Raw genomic sequence first — 17791 nt, 5'->3', positions numbered from 1 at the left:
GTTCTTTGGTGTCAGTTTGGTGTGTAGCGGCCTTAACAGACAGAGAATCAGCACTTTTGAAACAGGGCTGAAACAGAGGGGATGCTACAATGCATGATCTGTTTGGTATTTTGAGCCAAACACTTCAGAGACATGTTTTGTATATATCTGATACCTATAATATATTGATGTAAAACAGTATAATAGGGGACCTTTAAAGCCATCAGAAGAAAGTAGGTATCTGTTCCATCTGCAGTTTATTATGTGACTGATGTAGTATATGAGTTACAATTACGAACGACACATATCCACTGGTTAAATGTTGTGCAACAATTTGCTGCTAAAATAACCATAACAGACTAACATGTTAACAGCTCACACAGTCCCTTTAAAAGTTGTGGGTCAAATAATACCTGAAGGCTACCATCCATTCACACCAACCTTCACCGGTGTCATGCATCCAAAGCACCAGGTAACCACGGCAACGGCTGAGTGCGTCATCTTTTTTGAATGTCCGACCAAAGTTCTGCCTGGAGATCTGCAGCTTTAAATACAATACAGGTAGAAATGTGTCAGTGAAGAACAACAGGATGTCATAGAGAGTGTTCAGGTTCAGCTGCAATTAACACTATATATTGTGGAGGAAAGATGATGAACACAGGCTCTGCGCAAAGACACTACTCTCAGCTGCTGATTCTGAGATCAGACAGGACAGACAACTCTACAGTATCTGAAACATTACCCATCATTTATTAACCTTTAACTGTTTACCGTGCTCTTATATTATTCCCACTTAAGTTGTTTATTATTAGCAATGGCCCCAATGGCATTGACCGGTTCACGCAGTCTTCAAAGTAACCAAGCAACCTAAATTAATTTGTAATTTGTCTGTCCAATGACCTTGCTCCCTTTCATGTCATGTGATACCCTTGCGTGACGAGCGAACCGTTTAATCAACCTGTACTGTACTGTACTGTAGCTAGCAGCAGCAAGTTTGGTAGCATTATAAAAAATGTAATAGCTTGCATTTATAATGTACAGCAGGGGTGCCCAACCTTTTTTTAACCGAGAGCTACTTTTAAAGTTGCCAGTCTGCCGAGATCTACCAGTCCAAATAGAGAGGCGTAGTTACTGACAGCCTACTACCAGGTGAATACACACTTCTACTTGTATAAAACTGACCTTTGTACGATGAATACTTCATAAAATACTGCAGATCCTTTATCTTACCTCTTTCTAATCTACACACATACAAGTATTTTAACTGAAGTTACACAACAGTGATGTTGATACGGAGTTGGAGTTTATTCACACGTCACATACTACAGTGGGTAATGTTTTCAAGAAACATTGAACAGTGCTGCCACATATGACACAGGGAAAAAAGAAAAGACTCTGAACCCTTTCATTGCTATTATATAAAAATAGTGTTGCTACAAAAGTATAAATTAGGCTTACTAATAAGACAACTCAGATCTGAAGCTACACAGGAATCTGTTGCCAAAGTGCAATAAAAAAGACAAAATTAATAGAATCAAACCCTTTTTTTGTTGCATTTTAGTAGAGTATAAAAATAAATGCCTTTTAAAATAGGATGCAAGCAACACTAGTTTCTTAACCTGAATTGATAATAGACTATAATCAATTTAAACAGAACAGATCTTAATGTTTGCATTCTTATACCATTTTGTACAATAATTGTAATGAATAAGTTCAAACAAACAACAACTTACAGCTGATTAATAACGGTATCTAACTTGAGTTTTGATTATATCAAAAACCTGTTGAAATGCTACTGTTATTTTTACTGTCCCCCAAAAGCGCGTCGGCAGCCTCCAGGAAAGCTTCTTTCACAACTTCGCCGTCTTTGAAAGACTTCATGTGTTTCGCAAGAACGTGCCTGACTCGATAAGATGCTCTGGTAGCAGCCTTGCTCTTGTTGTTGGGCCTGGTGAAAATGGACTGCTGTGCATTTAGCTGTCCTTTCAGGTCCCTCCCCTTTTGGGAGCGTAGGGCAGAATTAGGAGGGAATTCCGTCTCTTAGCGTTTGTGCACTGTTTTGAAATGCCGCTCCTAAATTACCCTTCTTCGATAAAGCCACGCTCGCATTGCAGATGAGACAGATGGACTTTGAATTGGAATAGATACACAAATAATCATCCTCCCACTCGGAGTGAAAATTATATATTTTGGGGTTTTTTGCTTCTGCCATAATTGCGGTCTTGTGTGTGTGCGGACTGTCACTCCTGTTGATACGGACAACGTCAGCGAAATAGTGCCCACTGCTCACCAGCCACGCCCCGACACACGCTGGCCAATCACAAAGCTTTGATGCGTTCAAGTGCATTATTCTGGCACGGGAAGATTATGTTATAGGACATTAACGATAAAACAGAATGTTGTTGTTCTATTTTTAGACACATCTCGCGATCGACTGGGAATCTCCCCGCGATCGACCGGTCGATCGCGATCGACTGGTTGGGCACCCCTGATGTACAGCAAACCAAAGCACAAGAGCAGCGCTCAAAAGAGAAAGGACAAGAGAGAACAAGGATATGTAACAGCTAAACTGACAAAATTAGACCGTTTTTTTTTTCATACATCGTCCTCGAAATAGAGCGCTAACGTTAGCAATGTTGACGTGCAGCGGCAGCCGGAGCCGGAGGCTATCGATAGCTCACCTGCCTCACCACCATCATTGCCATCTAGTTCCACAAGTGAAGCTGTATCCGTGGCCGTGGCTGTGCAACCTTCTTCTCCAGCCAGCCAGGAGGAGAGGCTGGATTTGGCTGTGCCCGGCGGTGGTCCAACAGTTCCCCCAAGGGCCGTTGTCAGGCTGTGGTGGTCTGAGGCCAGGGCAGGCTGTTGTTTGATTCTTCTGAGTGGTTGTGTATGTCCGTGCGTGTGTGAGCGCATCAGCGTGCACTTATGTTTGGGGCGATTGGGGGGGGGGGGGCAAACAATATTTGCACCGGGGCCAATCACAACCTTGTTACGCCACTGACTGGGCCCCGAATGCAGTAAACCAATTCGTACTTGAAATGGTATTATCTTAATTACCAACTCTATTCCACAGAAACAACTTGCATTTAAATTAATTTACGGTTAAAAGGCTCTAATTAGAAGATAATAGCCCCAGATAACTCAAAGCAGAGACAGCTAATGCTGGTTTTATGTGTGTTTTCTACTTCACGTCACAACATGCCTAGCCAAAAACCAGGGGCGGCGCCAGGGGGGAGCTAGGGGGTGCTGAAGCACCCCGCAGGATTGCCAAAGCACCCCCTAAGCACCCCCAAGAAATATGTGTTTTTTTTTTTTTCCAAAAATTATTATTATTATTTTTATTAAATTAAATTTGAAATATTATTGATTACATCAATGCATATGTGAAACAAACACATTTTTGACCAAAAACATAAAGCCAACACAGGTGATATGATTAGGCCAATGGCCAGCACCCATTCGATTTTTGACCTACCCATAGACTAAATTACTTTGTGACACTTGGGTGACTTCCTGTTAGCTAGAGCGCCAAATGATTTGCTAACAGCAAAGTGAAACATTGATCGTTTTTAATCCTTAAACGTCCACGTGTGGACACTCAATCAAAACCAACTGAAAGCGAGAGGGATTCTGCACATAATAGGCCTCGTGAGTACAAGTAGCTTACTTCTGGGTCTCTGTGTTTCATTCAAGCCCTGCTCTGTGTGTGTGTGTGTGTGGCACGAGCCATTTTGTGTGCGTGCGTGCGCGAGCGAGCGAGAGAGCTCGCCTCGCGCACCAGTGGGTATCTACCGGAGATCGTTGTGGTTGTCACTACCCGATCTGCAGCTCTGCCCGATCTGCAGTGCGCATGTGCGAGATAGTCCGCCATATTGGACAACTCCGGACGGCAACTCAAATAGGACAACATTGACACAGTGGCTTTTGGCAAAGCTAAAAAGGAAAACTCGAGAGGGATGAGTTATTGTTATTACAACGTGACTTCACTATTATTTAACAACTATTTTTATTGGGTTTGTTTATTTGGGGTTAAGTACATTGTCAGAATAAGTGAGAAATGGATTTAACTTCTGTTAGACAGCTATCATACTGAATACATATTTACTGTGAATGTGTGCAAAAACGTATGGCATATAGCTGTCTAACAGAAGTTAAATTCATTTCTCACTTATTCTGACAATGTACTTAACCCCAAATAAAAGAACCCCATAAAAAGAGTTGTTAAATAATAGTGAAGTCACGTTGTAATAACAATAACTCATCTCTCTCTCGTTTTATTTTTGAGCTTTGCTAAAAGCCACTGTGTCAAGTGTCCATCTTGGGTTGCCGTCCGGAGTTGTCCAATATGGTGGACCATCTCGCACATGCGCACTGCAGATCGGGCAGAGCTGCAGATCGGGTAGTGACAGTGGTTAGCATCTGGTGCTAGCTAGCCAAGCTAACGGATATAAGGAGCTTTTTCAACAACAAGGTGGAGGGAGAACTCTCTCCTGTCAGACGGAGAGTCTCAGGTAACCTCAGCTCAGGTGAAGTAAAGGACTCTCTCAGTGTTTAGATGGTTAACTTTAGTCTAGTTATCTCAGTGGGTCTCAAACGGTTTGTTTTAAAAGGGGAGTGATTTGTAAAATATCTATAAAGAAAAAGTAAATCTGTTGACAGTTCTGTTTCGTATGGGTATTGAGAGATGTATCCATAGATCTCTTAATGTTGCTCTCAAAGTGCACCAGATTGATGCTTTTAACTTCAATATTTTAAAACAAATCTTCCCAGGGGAGCATGCCCCCGGACCCCCCTAGAGGAAGTGAGGACCCTCCTAGAGGAGGTGAGGTCCGCTCTCCACTTGTAAAAATAGCACTTTACCCCTGCCTATATGCCGTGAGCTGATTATCGAGCCTTCATTGTAACAGTCGCGGGTGCACTGTGTGTGTGTGTGTGTGTGTGTGTGTGTGTGTGTGTGTGTGTGTGTGTGTGTGTGTGTGTGTATGTGTATGTGCGTGGTGTGTGTGTGTGTGTGTGCGTGTGTGTGTGTGTGTGTGTGTGTGTGTGTGTGTGTGTGTGTGTGTGTGTGTGTGTGTGTGTGTGTGTGTGTGTGTGTGTGTGTGTGTGTGTGTGTGTGTGTGTGTGTGTGTGTGTGTGTGTGTGTGGGGAGTGTTGCAGTAGACAATTCAACTGTAGCGCTGGTGCATTAATGGGAAACCCTAAATGTTTGAGCACCCTCTATGAAACGTCAAGCTACCCCACAGCACCCCCTAGAGGAAATCTCTGGCGCCGCCACTGCCAAAAACATCAACAAACTGTTACAATGTTGAAATGGGTTGTAGGGCATACGACTTGTTTAAGATTGTTTGGGATACGGTTGCTCGAATAACAATAAGTCTAATAAAATGTGTATTTGTTTATTTATTTAAACGTTGTGTTTTACCAGCATAAAGCGCGCAGCAGGCAGCTTCTCACTGGAGGGTTTTATTTTGGAAAATCGTCCCGGCAGTCTTTTTCTCCGGCTGTTTTCTGTGCTCATAATGGAGCAGATTGGATTGCTGGCAGATGAGGGCGCTTCACCGCCATTTGAAACACACACACACACACACACACTGGCTCTGTCTGAGCTACGTAGCGCGCGTGCACCGAAAGTAGGCAGAGGATGAACTGAGCGGCAGATAAGACCTATTTTCAAACCGAAAAAGGACACAGATCCGCTTATTTAATGATTGGGTGATGTGAAAATCTCGATCGGAGGGATCTTACTCGGTCGAGCAGGCTGCAGTGAAGAAGCAGGACTTTCCGTGCCTGTTGGTGTTCACGCTGGCCATCAAATGACCAAGTTGTGAAAAGTCGATCTGCGCTGTCTTTGCAGTTCTTCAGCTTGAGACTTCGAAATAAGTAAGTGCGTTTGTGTTTTAAAGCGTGTTGTGCATATTTTTTTTTGCGTTTATCCATGTCTCCAAAACCCCATGTGTGGCTGCTTCTACGACGACTCGGGAAAACTTTGGTGAAATTGCATTACATTTGTTTACATTTCACTGTTGCGCATTGCAGAATCTTTTTTGAAACAATCAAAATCAGATTTTGTGTGTTTGGCTCATTGTTTGATGTAGTGACAGAAACTACGAGACCTTATACAATTCCGCTGCAACTTTTCATGAAGTAATAAATACGGGTTTAAACGGCATGGACTACTGAGAAATATCACATTCTAATGGAGAAATAGGAATATCTGATTGGTTAACATTTCAATATGAAATGGGCTCATGGGAAAAGTGATCAATACAAGAAATGATGAAGTGTAAACTGAACCCAAAAACATTGTTTAGCCAGATGTTTCCTCATTGTTGACACAGCCTGATATTGATCCATCACACAGCGTCGAAATCAGTCTGGCACATACTCGCTTCAGTGACTAGGATATGCATGTATTACTGAATATGCATGTAAGAGCAGTGCAACTATGGGAGATAATACGTTTTTATTATTTTTACATGTGGCTATAAATTCTTAAATTACGACATGTTGAAGATAAGTTGCCAGAGTTCATGATGCCTTTCAATTGTTATATGTTTTTATCAGCTGTCATAAACCGTAAGGAATTTAATCTACAATGTCCAAACAAACATGTATAACAGATGTCTTTTATCATTTGTTTTATTTTGAAGGAATTGGAGGATGGTTAGATTTAATGACTTAAAAAATACATGATACAAATATATAATGCCAAACAACATGACAACATTCACAATACTTATTCAGTGTATGCCAACCAGTAGCAGTATTTGCACAGGTTAGCTTTCTTTTTTCTTTTTCAATCTGTGTTTTCTTGTCACGTCATCATCATTTATCAATCTTTAAAGCTTTTCATTCCAGCTTCTTCTCAGTGTGTTTGCTTTTTTTTTTCTATGATTGGCTGACTGTTGTACTGACTACAGGAGAACACCTCTGCTCTTATAATGAGAAAGCACACCTCACTGTGAGGAGATGCAATGTGCAAACTTAGCCACTACAGAAGGCCTACATGAGAAAACAACACACTCTCACTCCATAATCGTCCAGGAGCGACGTTTGGTCAGGGTCCCGTGGCGTGCAGTTGTGACGCTCCTAGGCTCCTTCAGCTTCATAAAGGGACGCAAATAGCTTTCAACTGATTGCAATGTATTCCCATCTGCGGCGGGATTTGACGCTCATGGAAGCACGACATTCGTTTGTGTCGGCTGCCCTTAAAGGCAATGTGAGCGTCCATTCCCATTGGATAACGGAGAATTGTACACCCGGAAGTAAGTATTCCCCTTACTGTCGATTGATTTTACAGTGATATCTGCACTACTCATCGACTAAAAAAACCAACAGATTATCCTTGTTAATTACACAACATTGATTGGTTTAAATTGTGTGCAATGCTTTTGTATTTTTCCCCTTCGATTCGGAGAAACAAATATTTTTTCGGAGTAAAGGATGGCAGAAGACACTACACGAATCCCCAGCTATCGTTTAGGACTACACCATGTGCTCTGTTTGACAAACCCCGTGATTAGTTCTCAAGCTCTGTGATTGGTTGACCTCCAACTGCATTCCATCTGAAAAAAAACGTTTCGTAAAAGATAAAATCATACTTTATTCAGCAGTGCTTGCTTTACTCTTTTAAAGTCATCACATGAATGCATTGTAATAAATGGTTCGGCTGCATTAAATATATTACACATCTGTCGTAGTTCTTTATTTTTATTTATCTACAGAGATCGGGCTCAGAATAGACCGGAAACTATTCTTTTACCGTTCAGTTTGAATTTCAATATATAAATAAAGTTAGTAATATTTTGTTTTGATATTATTGTTTTTTATTAACTACTAGACCGCTGGGTCATGTTAAGACCATCTTTTATGTGTTGCTGTGGGTTTTTTCCATCGCTTTTGTGTTACAAATATCAAAACAATAACTAAATATATCCGTCGTAAACTAAACCAGAAACAGCAGTATATTTTATTTTGTAAACTTTACAGCTTTTTAACCCAAACCACCTACTGGTTAAAGCACGTTATTACACGTTTAGAGTAATGCAATGCAGGTAGATTGTGTTGCTTTTTAATGACTGTTTAAAATGCCTTTTTCTTAATGTATTTTATTATTATTAACTACTTGTTACTTGTTGCTAGGGACGCTGCTATCGATATTATTTCTGTTATGTTGTGTAACTGTTTAATGGTGTTATCTTTATTGCTTCCCCGTCAATGTATAGTGTTGGTCCACAGCGCAAACGTATTAGTTTAACAAAATCCGCATCTGAAATTGTGGAATAGATAGCCTACATTATTTTCCCCTGTGCAATTCTCCATTTACTCAACAATAACACATAATTATCCTTGTGTTTATTTATTTGTTTGATTAATAAACACAAGTTGGAGTCCGTCAGGACCGATGGTCGGAGCAGCTCATTTGCTTTAGAGAATATTACACCGGGAAGTAAGTATTCTCTCTGCTTCGCTTGACAAACCCTGTGATAGTCCTCAAGCTCTGTGATTGGAGAGTGTGCTCCGAGGGTTACGCCGAGTGTCGAACAGCACTTGAAATGGGATGGAACCACGGCAGACTGTCCAAAACTGGATTTGAACGGGTCCACCGCGTCCCCCCCCACCCCGTCCCCAGAACTACACATGCTGGCTATTGTGTTTCGCAACATGTTCTCTATATGGCACGTCTCTACTGGGAGTTGTAGTTTTAAAAGACGTTTTCGTATTTCCCATAATAAGAAGTTGCCAGTATTAAACTGTACATCCCTGGAGGTTTAGGGGATAGGAAACACTCAAATTTAAAACATATAATTAATAAATGGGTGAAAATTACCTGTGCCCATAATGGGCAGCATTAATATATATATACCCACATGCCAGCTAAGGTCAGAAGAGCTTTATTTAACAGCTGGTCTTATGTCTGTGACCCCTCCTGTTGTTCATTGAAAACATTACATTACATTACATTAATTGATAAGCCTGAAACATGCACTTGTCAAGGTTCAGAGGCAAATGTTGCAATTATAGCAGTAGCCATCGATCAGCTTAAGATAAGATATACTTTATTGATCCCAAGTTGGAAACATTTGCGTTACATCAGCATGTGTAACAGTTGTAAATATGCAGTGGTGTTTATTTGTAAATCATTTAGTATTATCACACAAATTCTGTGTTTTATATTTAACAATTCTGTGTTCTTTATTTATTGATTGTTCAATACCTGACAAGGCCGGAGATGAAATATCTACATACATCTTATAAGAGTATAATACATATGTATAATATCAGTTAAAATAAGTGCTTCAACATAGTTAACATTGCTGGAGGTATGCACAAATATTGATAGATGTCTTGTAATGCACTATTGAGGAACCTGCGACCCAAGTTTTTCATTCAATGCATAACTACACCGTTTGTGAATATGATATGTCAATAAACCTTAGAAAATCTTGAAAGGGATGTGCAAAATAGTCATTATATACAGTCTTTAATTAACTATTAGTAGAGAATAACGAGTAATGAATATACTTTATAGGGATCCTATTAATATCTAATAATAAAAATAATGAAATTCAATAACATGCTTTAACCACTAGGTGTCCCTTTATATCAGCTGTGCACCTTTATGGTGTAAATACAGCCTATCTACCAATTGGATCAAATATAAAAGTCAGCCGAATTAGTGTTGATACTGCAAGGAGACGTATTGTGTGAAAATAAATGTAAGATGTTGTTTAATTGCTGATATATTTATGATCCACGTCACGTTTTCAGTGTTGGCGGCAGTTCCTCATGTTTGTCTAGAAGTCTTCTCATCAGGGCTCTATAAATAGAGAACTACGGCAGATATGTAATATTTAATGCAGCCGAACCGTGTATTACAATGCCGTTATGTGATAACTTTCAAAGAGAAAAGCAAGCACACTCGGAATAAAGTATTATTATTATTTTTTTAAATGTTTTTGGTCTGTTTCCGGTATTTGTTAATGACGATGTGCTGTGAGATGTGAGACTGGAATTGCACGGGGGAAAATAACGTATCTTTAGATGCGGATTTTGTTAAACTAATACGTTTGCGCTGTGGACCAACACTATACATTGACGGAGAAGGGGGTAGCAATAAAGATAACACCATTAAACAGTTACACAACATAACAGAAATAATATCGATAGCAGCGTCCCTAGCAACCACCTTGGTAACAATGAAAACGTTCTATGGACGCAATTTCCTGAAGTAATCTTCGTAATCTAAAGATCATGTACATCCACTGTACACATTATCTGAAATAACAACTCATATTTCTCGCATCAAATGACATCAAAACGCATTTTAATGGCCAAACTAACTTTAAAATAGGCATTTTCCACCGAGAATAAAACGAAGTTCGGCCATTTTTTTTTTCTGCAGGGAGAAATGTAAAGATCACGTGACATAGACGCCAGCCATTAGAATGAATGGTGAACAAAAACGGGGTTTGTCAACAGAGCACATGAGGCGCATTCACACTGCGGTACTTTTCCCACAAAGGTTCGTGTGAACTTAGTTCATGTGAACTCTTTTATCGCGTTCACACCAAAAAGAGCCGGTATTAAAATTAGTTCATGTGAACCTTTTTACCCCCTCGAAAGTCATTAGGCGCATTCACACTGCGGTACTTTTCCCACAAAGGTTCATGTGAACTTAGTTCATGTGAACTCTTTTATCGCGTTCACACCAAAAGAGCCGGTACTAAAATGAGTTCATGTGAACCTTTTTACCCCCTCGAAAGTCCCTGCTAGAGAGCAGGGACTTTCGAGCGGCTCTTTTGTGAGAAAAGAGCTATATTTCTGATTGGCTGGAAGGATTGCAAACCACGCCCCGTAAAACTCCCAAAAAGTTTTGTGAAGCCGCCATTTTATTATCCTCGCATTAGCATTATTAGCATTAGCATTACCCCAGCGCAGAAACGCAGAGAGACTAACTTATGGCAACACAAAATAAAACATGGGAGCGGTGGAGATGAGGAGGTGTCGGCGTTCTGGCGATTTACTCGGAAGGCTTCAGTAGAAGCTGCTGGGAGTCCCAGCAGCTTCTACTGAAGCCAGTCCCTAACTCCGGGGACTTCCGGCCGGGGACTTTGGGCAGCAGTTTACGCCGTGAAGTGGTGTGCGGCCTGCCAGTAAACCCAAAGCAGAAGAAGAACAAGTGACGTCAGCGGCTTCATTTGCCTAATCCACCCAAGCCCCCAGGAAGTGCGCCGGACTCAGATGAAAATATTCGTGCTGGCCAAACGGCGGTACTACACTTCCGTTTGGTTGCCAGGCCCGGAAACACTTTTTCCCATTGACTTACATGGGGAAAGAGTGGTCTGTAAATCGTTGGATAATTTTTTTTAAACTAAATAAACTACCCAGTATGAACACTTGTATAGCCCTTATTAAAAACATTCGTTCCTCAAGTTGTAATAATGTCCTAATAACGTTATTCTGAGAGTTATTTCCCTCTGCATTATGAACGCGCATCTAACCCACGGGACCGCGCCGCCCGGCACGTTCATGTTACGTGGCTCGACCAATCAGAGCACAATGTGCTCATAGGAAGGGTGCTGGAGCCAGGCTCTGGCTGGAGCTATTGGAGCTACAACGTTAAAGCCGTTAAAGGCAGAGAGTGAAATTCAGTGAATACAATACACGTAGTTTACAGAGATGCTGTTTGAAAAACCAATGTGAGTTGCGTTTATCTTTACCCATGGATGCACAATAAGAACGGACCCATATCGTCTTACTGCCATCCCACGGAGCTGTAATAATGGATATATTGCACATGTTTGCTATAATTCATTATTATACTACTTGGGCTGTATGATTAAATCGTGTACCATAAATGTTGTATTAAATAAAGTTAATATTACTTATTATAATATATATATATATACAGTGCAATAATAATTTCATGCTAAATGAAGCTCTGTTGCTTGGATATCACTAGATCCTGTTACAGCGTAATATAAGTACATAACGATTGATGTACATTAGCATAATGACTAGCTAGCCGCTAGCTGCTAACTGCCGCCTCGTTAATATCAAATCCATCTTAATAACAAATCATTACCATGCTGTCATGAACGCGCGGTGCTGTTACGTGTACGCAAATTGACGTGCTTGACGTGAACGAGCATTTTGGTTAAAGTTGCGCATGCGCTATGAGCGCACATACGGGTACTTCTCAGGCATGCCGGGTAATCTGTGACGTTTCGCTCTCTCAAAAGTTGTGCCATTTTATCATCATGCGCTAATGAGCAACTCTCATAGGAATGAAAGAGGCCCCGCCTCCCACGCTGTATCCAGTTCTTATTATACATCCATGAATCCACCCCCAGGGACTTTTTCCAGTGTGAACGCGATCTGTATTTAGTTCATGCGAACTAAAGAGTTCACATGAACTAAGTTCACATGAACCTTTGTGGGAAAAGTACCGCAGTGTGAATGCGCCTATGGTGTAGTCCTAAACGATAGCTGGGGATTCTGGGTAGTGTAGTGTCTTCTGCCATCCTTTACTCCGAAAAAATATTTGTTTCTCCGAATCGAAGGGGAAAAATACAAAAGCATTGCACACAATTTAAACCAATCAATGTTGTGTAATTAACAAGGATAATCTGGTGTTTTTTAGTCGATGAGTAGTGCAGATATCACTGTAAAATCAATCGACAGTAAGGGGAATACTTACTTCCGGGTGTACAATTCTCCGTTATCCAATGGGAATGGACGCTCACATTGCCTTTAAGGGCAGCCGACACAAACGAATGCCGTGCTTCCATGAGCGTCAAATCCCGCCGCAGATGGGAATACATTGCAATCAGTTGAAAGCTATTTGCGTCCCTTTATGTAGCTGAAGGAGCCTAGGAGCGTCACAACTGCACGCCACGGGACCCTGACCAAATGTCGCTCCTGGACGATTATGGAGTGAGAGTGTGTTGGAGAAAACGTATATTCCTCCATTAAGGCTCTCTGCAATTTAAGCAAATCAGATTTTGTTAAAAATGTTGTGTTTTTTTCTAGTTCAATTTCCAGTTCAGTTTTCCAGAAAGGTAGTTAAATCCTTTTAAAAAATATTTCTTTGCACAAAATCATGTATCTTAACGCTGTATATTTAGTACGTCCACTCTGTATGGGGTTAGTTTAGAGGCCAATTCTAAAAAGAACAACCTCTGACACTGTCACATTTCTGCATATTAAAAACCCTTTTTCTTCAAGATCACAAAGTTTAATAATTTTCACATGGATAAAGCTGAGCCATTAATAATGTGATTTATTATTGCAACTGTTGGAAAGTATGTAATTATGCAGAGAAACAGCATGATGAGAGAGCCATTAAAGTGTCCACCAGGTAGCTGAGGTACGAGATGTGTTAATAGATGAGGCGAGGAGTTTTAAGAGACGTTAGTTCCATCAATTTCTGTCTCAGTCATCGCTGCACTCCCACATACAACATTAAGTACTGCTGTTATGTTCTTTATCCTTTGACAGCCCAGCAGCACTCTGGAAACCATTCGATTTTACACACATCCATGTTTCTTCAGTAAAGTGCATGGTTGTCAGGATGTGTGTGTGTATCTGACATGAGGAACAACCAGATTTGGTGAATATTAAAGATGTACATGCTGCACGTTTATACTTAGTCCTCGTCCAAAGCAACAAGTGGGTTGATGGAAACTTTTCATTATTCTTTTACATAGGATTGAACTTCAAACCCTGCAATGAATGTAAGCTCTTTTATTAAAACCAAACCCAGATTAGTTCACTCCAGACTGTCAATTCGGATTATTAGTATGAATGAATTATCTACAAAATGAGCAACAATGGTAACCAGTTCTTTACTAATATATATCATGCAGCAGCAACAGATGAAAAAGCCAGATATGGGGGCAAAATTGTACATGACAGCTATTACTTTGAATGTCCAGGACCTAGACAAACCAATGCATGCCCATGCATGCACACACAGCAAGGAATGCTACAAAGGAGACATTTTCCACACAACATTTTTTGAATCTGTGCAGCACAAATCTTTTTCTGTTTCTGCTGGACTGAAACTCTGTGCATGCACTTCTTTTCACTTCATCGCCCTGACACACACACACACACACACACACACACACACACACACACACACACACACACACACACACACACACACACACACACACACACACACACACACACACACACACACACACACACACACACACACACACACACCAACAGTGTAGTATTAGGGTATGCAGATGTGTGTCCTGATCTGCTTCCAGCACAGACTCTCTTCATGCCAGTGTGCTGACTCTGAGTTTTCCACTCTCTCTTATGAAATAAGAGTAGGAGACATTAGAGCCATCGAGTTGCCAGATCTGAATGCCTGAGAGCTCACACAGACACGCATGCACACAGGTTAAACATGCAGCCTCCTGTTGCTGTACCTGTATACCCTCTCTACAAACACATTTAAACAGACTCTACTGGATTTATGTTTACTTTTAAGTGTGTTTGTTTCAAAGAAAAAGATTTGTGGTGATTAAGTAAAGCAGAAAATCTATTTGCATGATTGTTGTGTAATTATGGAGTAGTGGACCTTGAACAACTGTGTGTACTCACAAACATGATTTTTTTGAAATCATGATGATGTAGCAGTGTCATTATTTTGTTCACAATATTATTTAAAACATGTATAGTGGTTGTAATACAGCCCTGAAGTATACCCTTACATTATAGACTGTCTTTTATGTTTTGCACACATTTTGCCCAAAGTGCTTGTTCCCCTCTGCAGTTTTCAAGCTATTAAAGATGTGTTGTGTAGGATCACACTTGCGCTTTATTTATGGGCTTTACTCCATGATTGCATTTTGACTTTAGATTGCCTTGGCTGTATTTTGGCTGGCTTCCCTTGAGAAATCAGACCCATCAAAAGAAAAAAAGGAGTTGACAGTGAGAGAGCGGAAGATCATGATAGGACTTGTTACATTCACAATAATGCACACAAAGAATACAGAAGACCGCATAATCTTTATTCAAAACATTTGATTAACGGTTCATGTTAGTGCACACAACCTTTTCCCTACACCCATATTATCAAAAATGTTTTATATTCACCTACAATTTAAAACAAATAGGTTTTTATGTATTTAATCAAACTTATAAAGAACTTACCAGCCTACCAATATGCATCTTTAGTATGCACATGTCTCCCTCCTTTTACATTTACATGAAATAATTTGAATCATAAATGTTTACATGTTGTCTTTGCTTTCTAATGTTTTGTCGATATGTCCCGTAGTGCATTGTTCTGCAGTGAGGATATCATTGCAACGTTTCTTTTACGTTGGAGAACTTTAATCTTTGAAGTCACGCAGTTTATAGGACTAGACTAGGACTAGGACTAGATGCCAATTGCAATGTCTTTGTTAGAATTGTATTTTAAGTGTCTGCTTCTTCCTGAAACAAAAAAAAGTCTTGTTCTTACCTACAGTGACATGTCACTACTCACCTCTGCCAGCTCTGTGTGTGTGTGTGTGTGTGTGTGTGTGTGTGTGTGTGTGTGTGTGTGTGTGTGTGTGTGTGTGTGTGTGTGTGTGTGTGTGTGTGTGTGTGTGTGTGTGTGTGTGTGTGTGTGTGTGTGTGTGTGTGTGTGTGTGTGTGTGTGTGTGTGTGTGTGTGTGTGTGTGTGTGTGTGGTGTGTGTGTGTGTGTGTGTGTGTGTGGTGTGTGTGTGTGTGTGTGTGTGTGTGTGTGTGTGTGTGTGTGTGTGTGTGTGTGTGTGTGTGTGTGTGTGTGTGTGTAGTGTGTGTGTGTGTGTGTGGTGTGTGTGTGTGTGTGTGTGTGTGTGTGTGTGTGTGGTGTGTGTGTGTGTGGTGTGTGTGTGTGTGTTGTGTGTGTGTGTGTGTGTGTGTGTGTGTGTGTGTGTGTGTGTGTGTGTGTGTGTGTGTGTGTGTGTGTGTGTGTGTGTGTGTGTGTGTGTCACAGGCATGGGCTCATCCCATTTAGGATGCGACCTCATTGTTCTCTGTGCATTTATGTTTGTGCACGGATGTATGTATTGGTATAATCCTGTTAATGAATGTATGATGTCATTGTTTCCATGCCTACTAACCAAGAACGCTGTGACACTCTTCAATACTCCTCGTACATCTTCCAACAGTATCCCAGACAAGAATATCCAAACGTTTGTGTACTTCAGTATTGAAACTGTACTTAAAGGTTGGGTAGGTAATTTTGGAGAAACCAGCTCGAGTGCGCTAGAATTTGAAAATACACAGCTGGAAAAAATCTGCCACTTCCTTACAGAGCCCCTCCTCCAACACACACGAACGCGCACATGACCAATGAGGGCACGAGATAAGTTTGTGCACAGATGCAAGGCTGACAGGCAGGTAAGCCATCCAGTTATTTTAGCCGGGCCGGCTAAAATGATTGGTCGTGCTTTTTACAGTACTACGGCTTCCACAGATGACATTTTGTTATGGATTTTTTGTCAAAGCACTTAAGATATTCATTGCTGTCGGGATGTTAAGAGCATTCCATGGAATATAACAAAAAGTGTATCTCGAGCCGGTTTCTCAAACTTACCTACCCCACCTTTAAGAAATATGTCCTTCATTTTTGTCCATGGACATACTGTATTTTAGAGTGGATTTTATCACACAGTCCAATAACAAATTTAGAAATGTAATTATTTGGCTACAAATCTGTATTGCCTTACATGCATCAGAGCACACTTGTTTCTGATTATGTCTTCATAAATTTGATTTATTTTAAAGGTGGGGTAGGTAAGTTTGAGAAACCGGCTCGAGATACACTTTTTGTTATTCCATGGAATGCTCTTAACATCCTGATAGCAATGAATATCTTTCTAATGATATCTTAAGTGCTTTGACAAAAAATCCATAAAAAAATGTCATCTGTGGAAGCCGTAGTACTATAAAAAGCACGACCAATCATTTTAGCCGGCTCGGCTAAAGTAACTGGATGGCCTACCTGCCTGTCAGCCTTCCATCTGTGCACAAACTTATCTCGTGCCCTCATTGGTCATGTGCGCGTTCGTGTGCGTTGGAGGAGGGGCTCTGTAAGGAAGTGGCAGATTTTTTCCGGCTGTGTATTTTCAAATTCTAGCGCACTCGAGCTGGTTTCTCCAAAATGATCCTACCCCACCTTTAACATAACCAGCTCTTCACATTTTTCAAACTGCCATGTCCTGCAATGAACCCGGCCCCCAGAGAACTGCTGCCTTAGCAAACTAGATAAAAGAAAGTCTGTTTCTAAAAACCTCACCCCTTTCCACACTGAACTTTTACCTACATCGCCCCATCTATATAGAAAATAAGTAAATGTTTACTATACGAGTAGTGCCCACTAGGTGCCTTGCAGAAAGACTGTGAATGTGTGACAAATACAGAATAAATACACAGCTTTCTGCTTTTTCTTTGGAGGATACTCAAACTTTCTAAACTTGGGCTTGCAACATAGCTATGTGTGTTTGCTTTTCTTCTTTTGCTATAATAGACAAACACAGACATCGTGTGACCTATTGCCCCATAACCTTTCATTTCCCTTGGCTTTACCCTCACACCATCACCCCATGTACTCCTAACCTCCTCCTAACATCCTTTTCCTCCTGCTCTTCGTCGTCCTTTTTGAACAAACACAGATGATCAATAGAGATTTAAGGGAACATGGGAGAGGCATGGTGCTGGCAGTGCGGTGCCAAGCCGTGTGTGTGTGTGTGTGTGTGTTTTAGGGCAGAGGTAGTGGGAGGAAGGTTGACTACAACGGCCTTAAATGTTTAC

General features: G+C 40.8%; 1 protein-coding gene across 1 annotated transcript in view; it reads left to right on the top strand.

The window, feature by feature from the left end:
- The first annotated feature begins 5547 nt into the window (after positions 1–5547).
- The window catches only part of ghra (growth hormone receptor a), a 35578-nt gene continuing 23334 nt past the window's right edge, over positions 5548–17791 (top strand). The window contains exon 1 of the mRNA XM_034234924.1: positions 5548–5862. The gene's annotated coding sequence lies outside the window, so the exon portion shown is untranslated. The remainder of the gene's footprint in view (positions 5863–17791) is intronic.

Source organism: Gymnodraco acuticeps, unplaced genomic scaffold, assembly GCF_902827175.1.
Source record: "Gymnodraco acuticeps unplaced genomic scaffold, fGymAcu1.1, whole genome shotgun sequence".
Lineage (NCBI taxonomy): Eukaryota > Metazoa > Chordata > Actinopteri > Perciformes > Bathydraconidae > Gymnodraco > Gymnodraco acuticeps.
The sequence above is the reverse complement of the archived record's forward strand: the minus strand, read 5'-3'. Positions and strand labels throughout refer to the sequence as shown.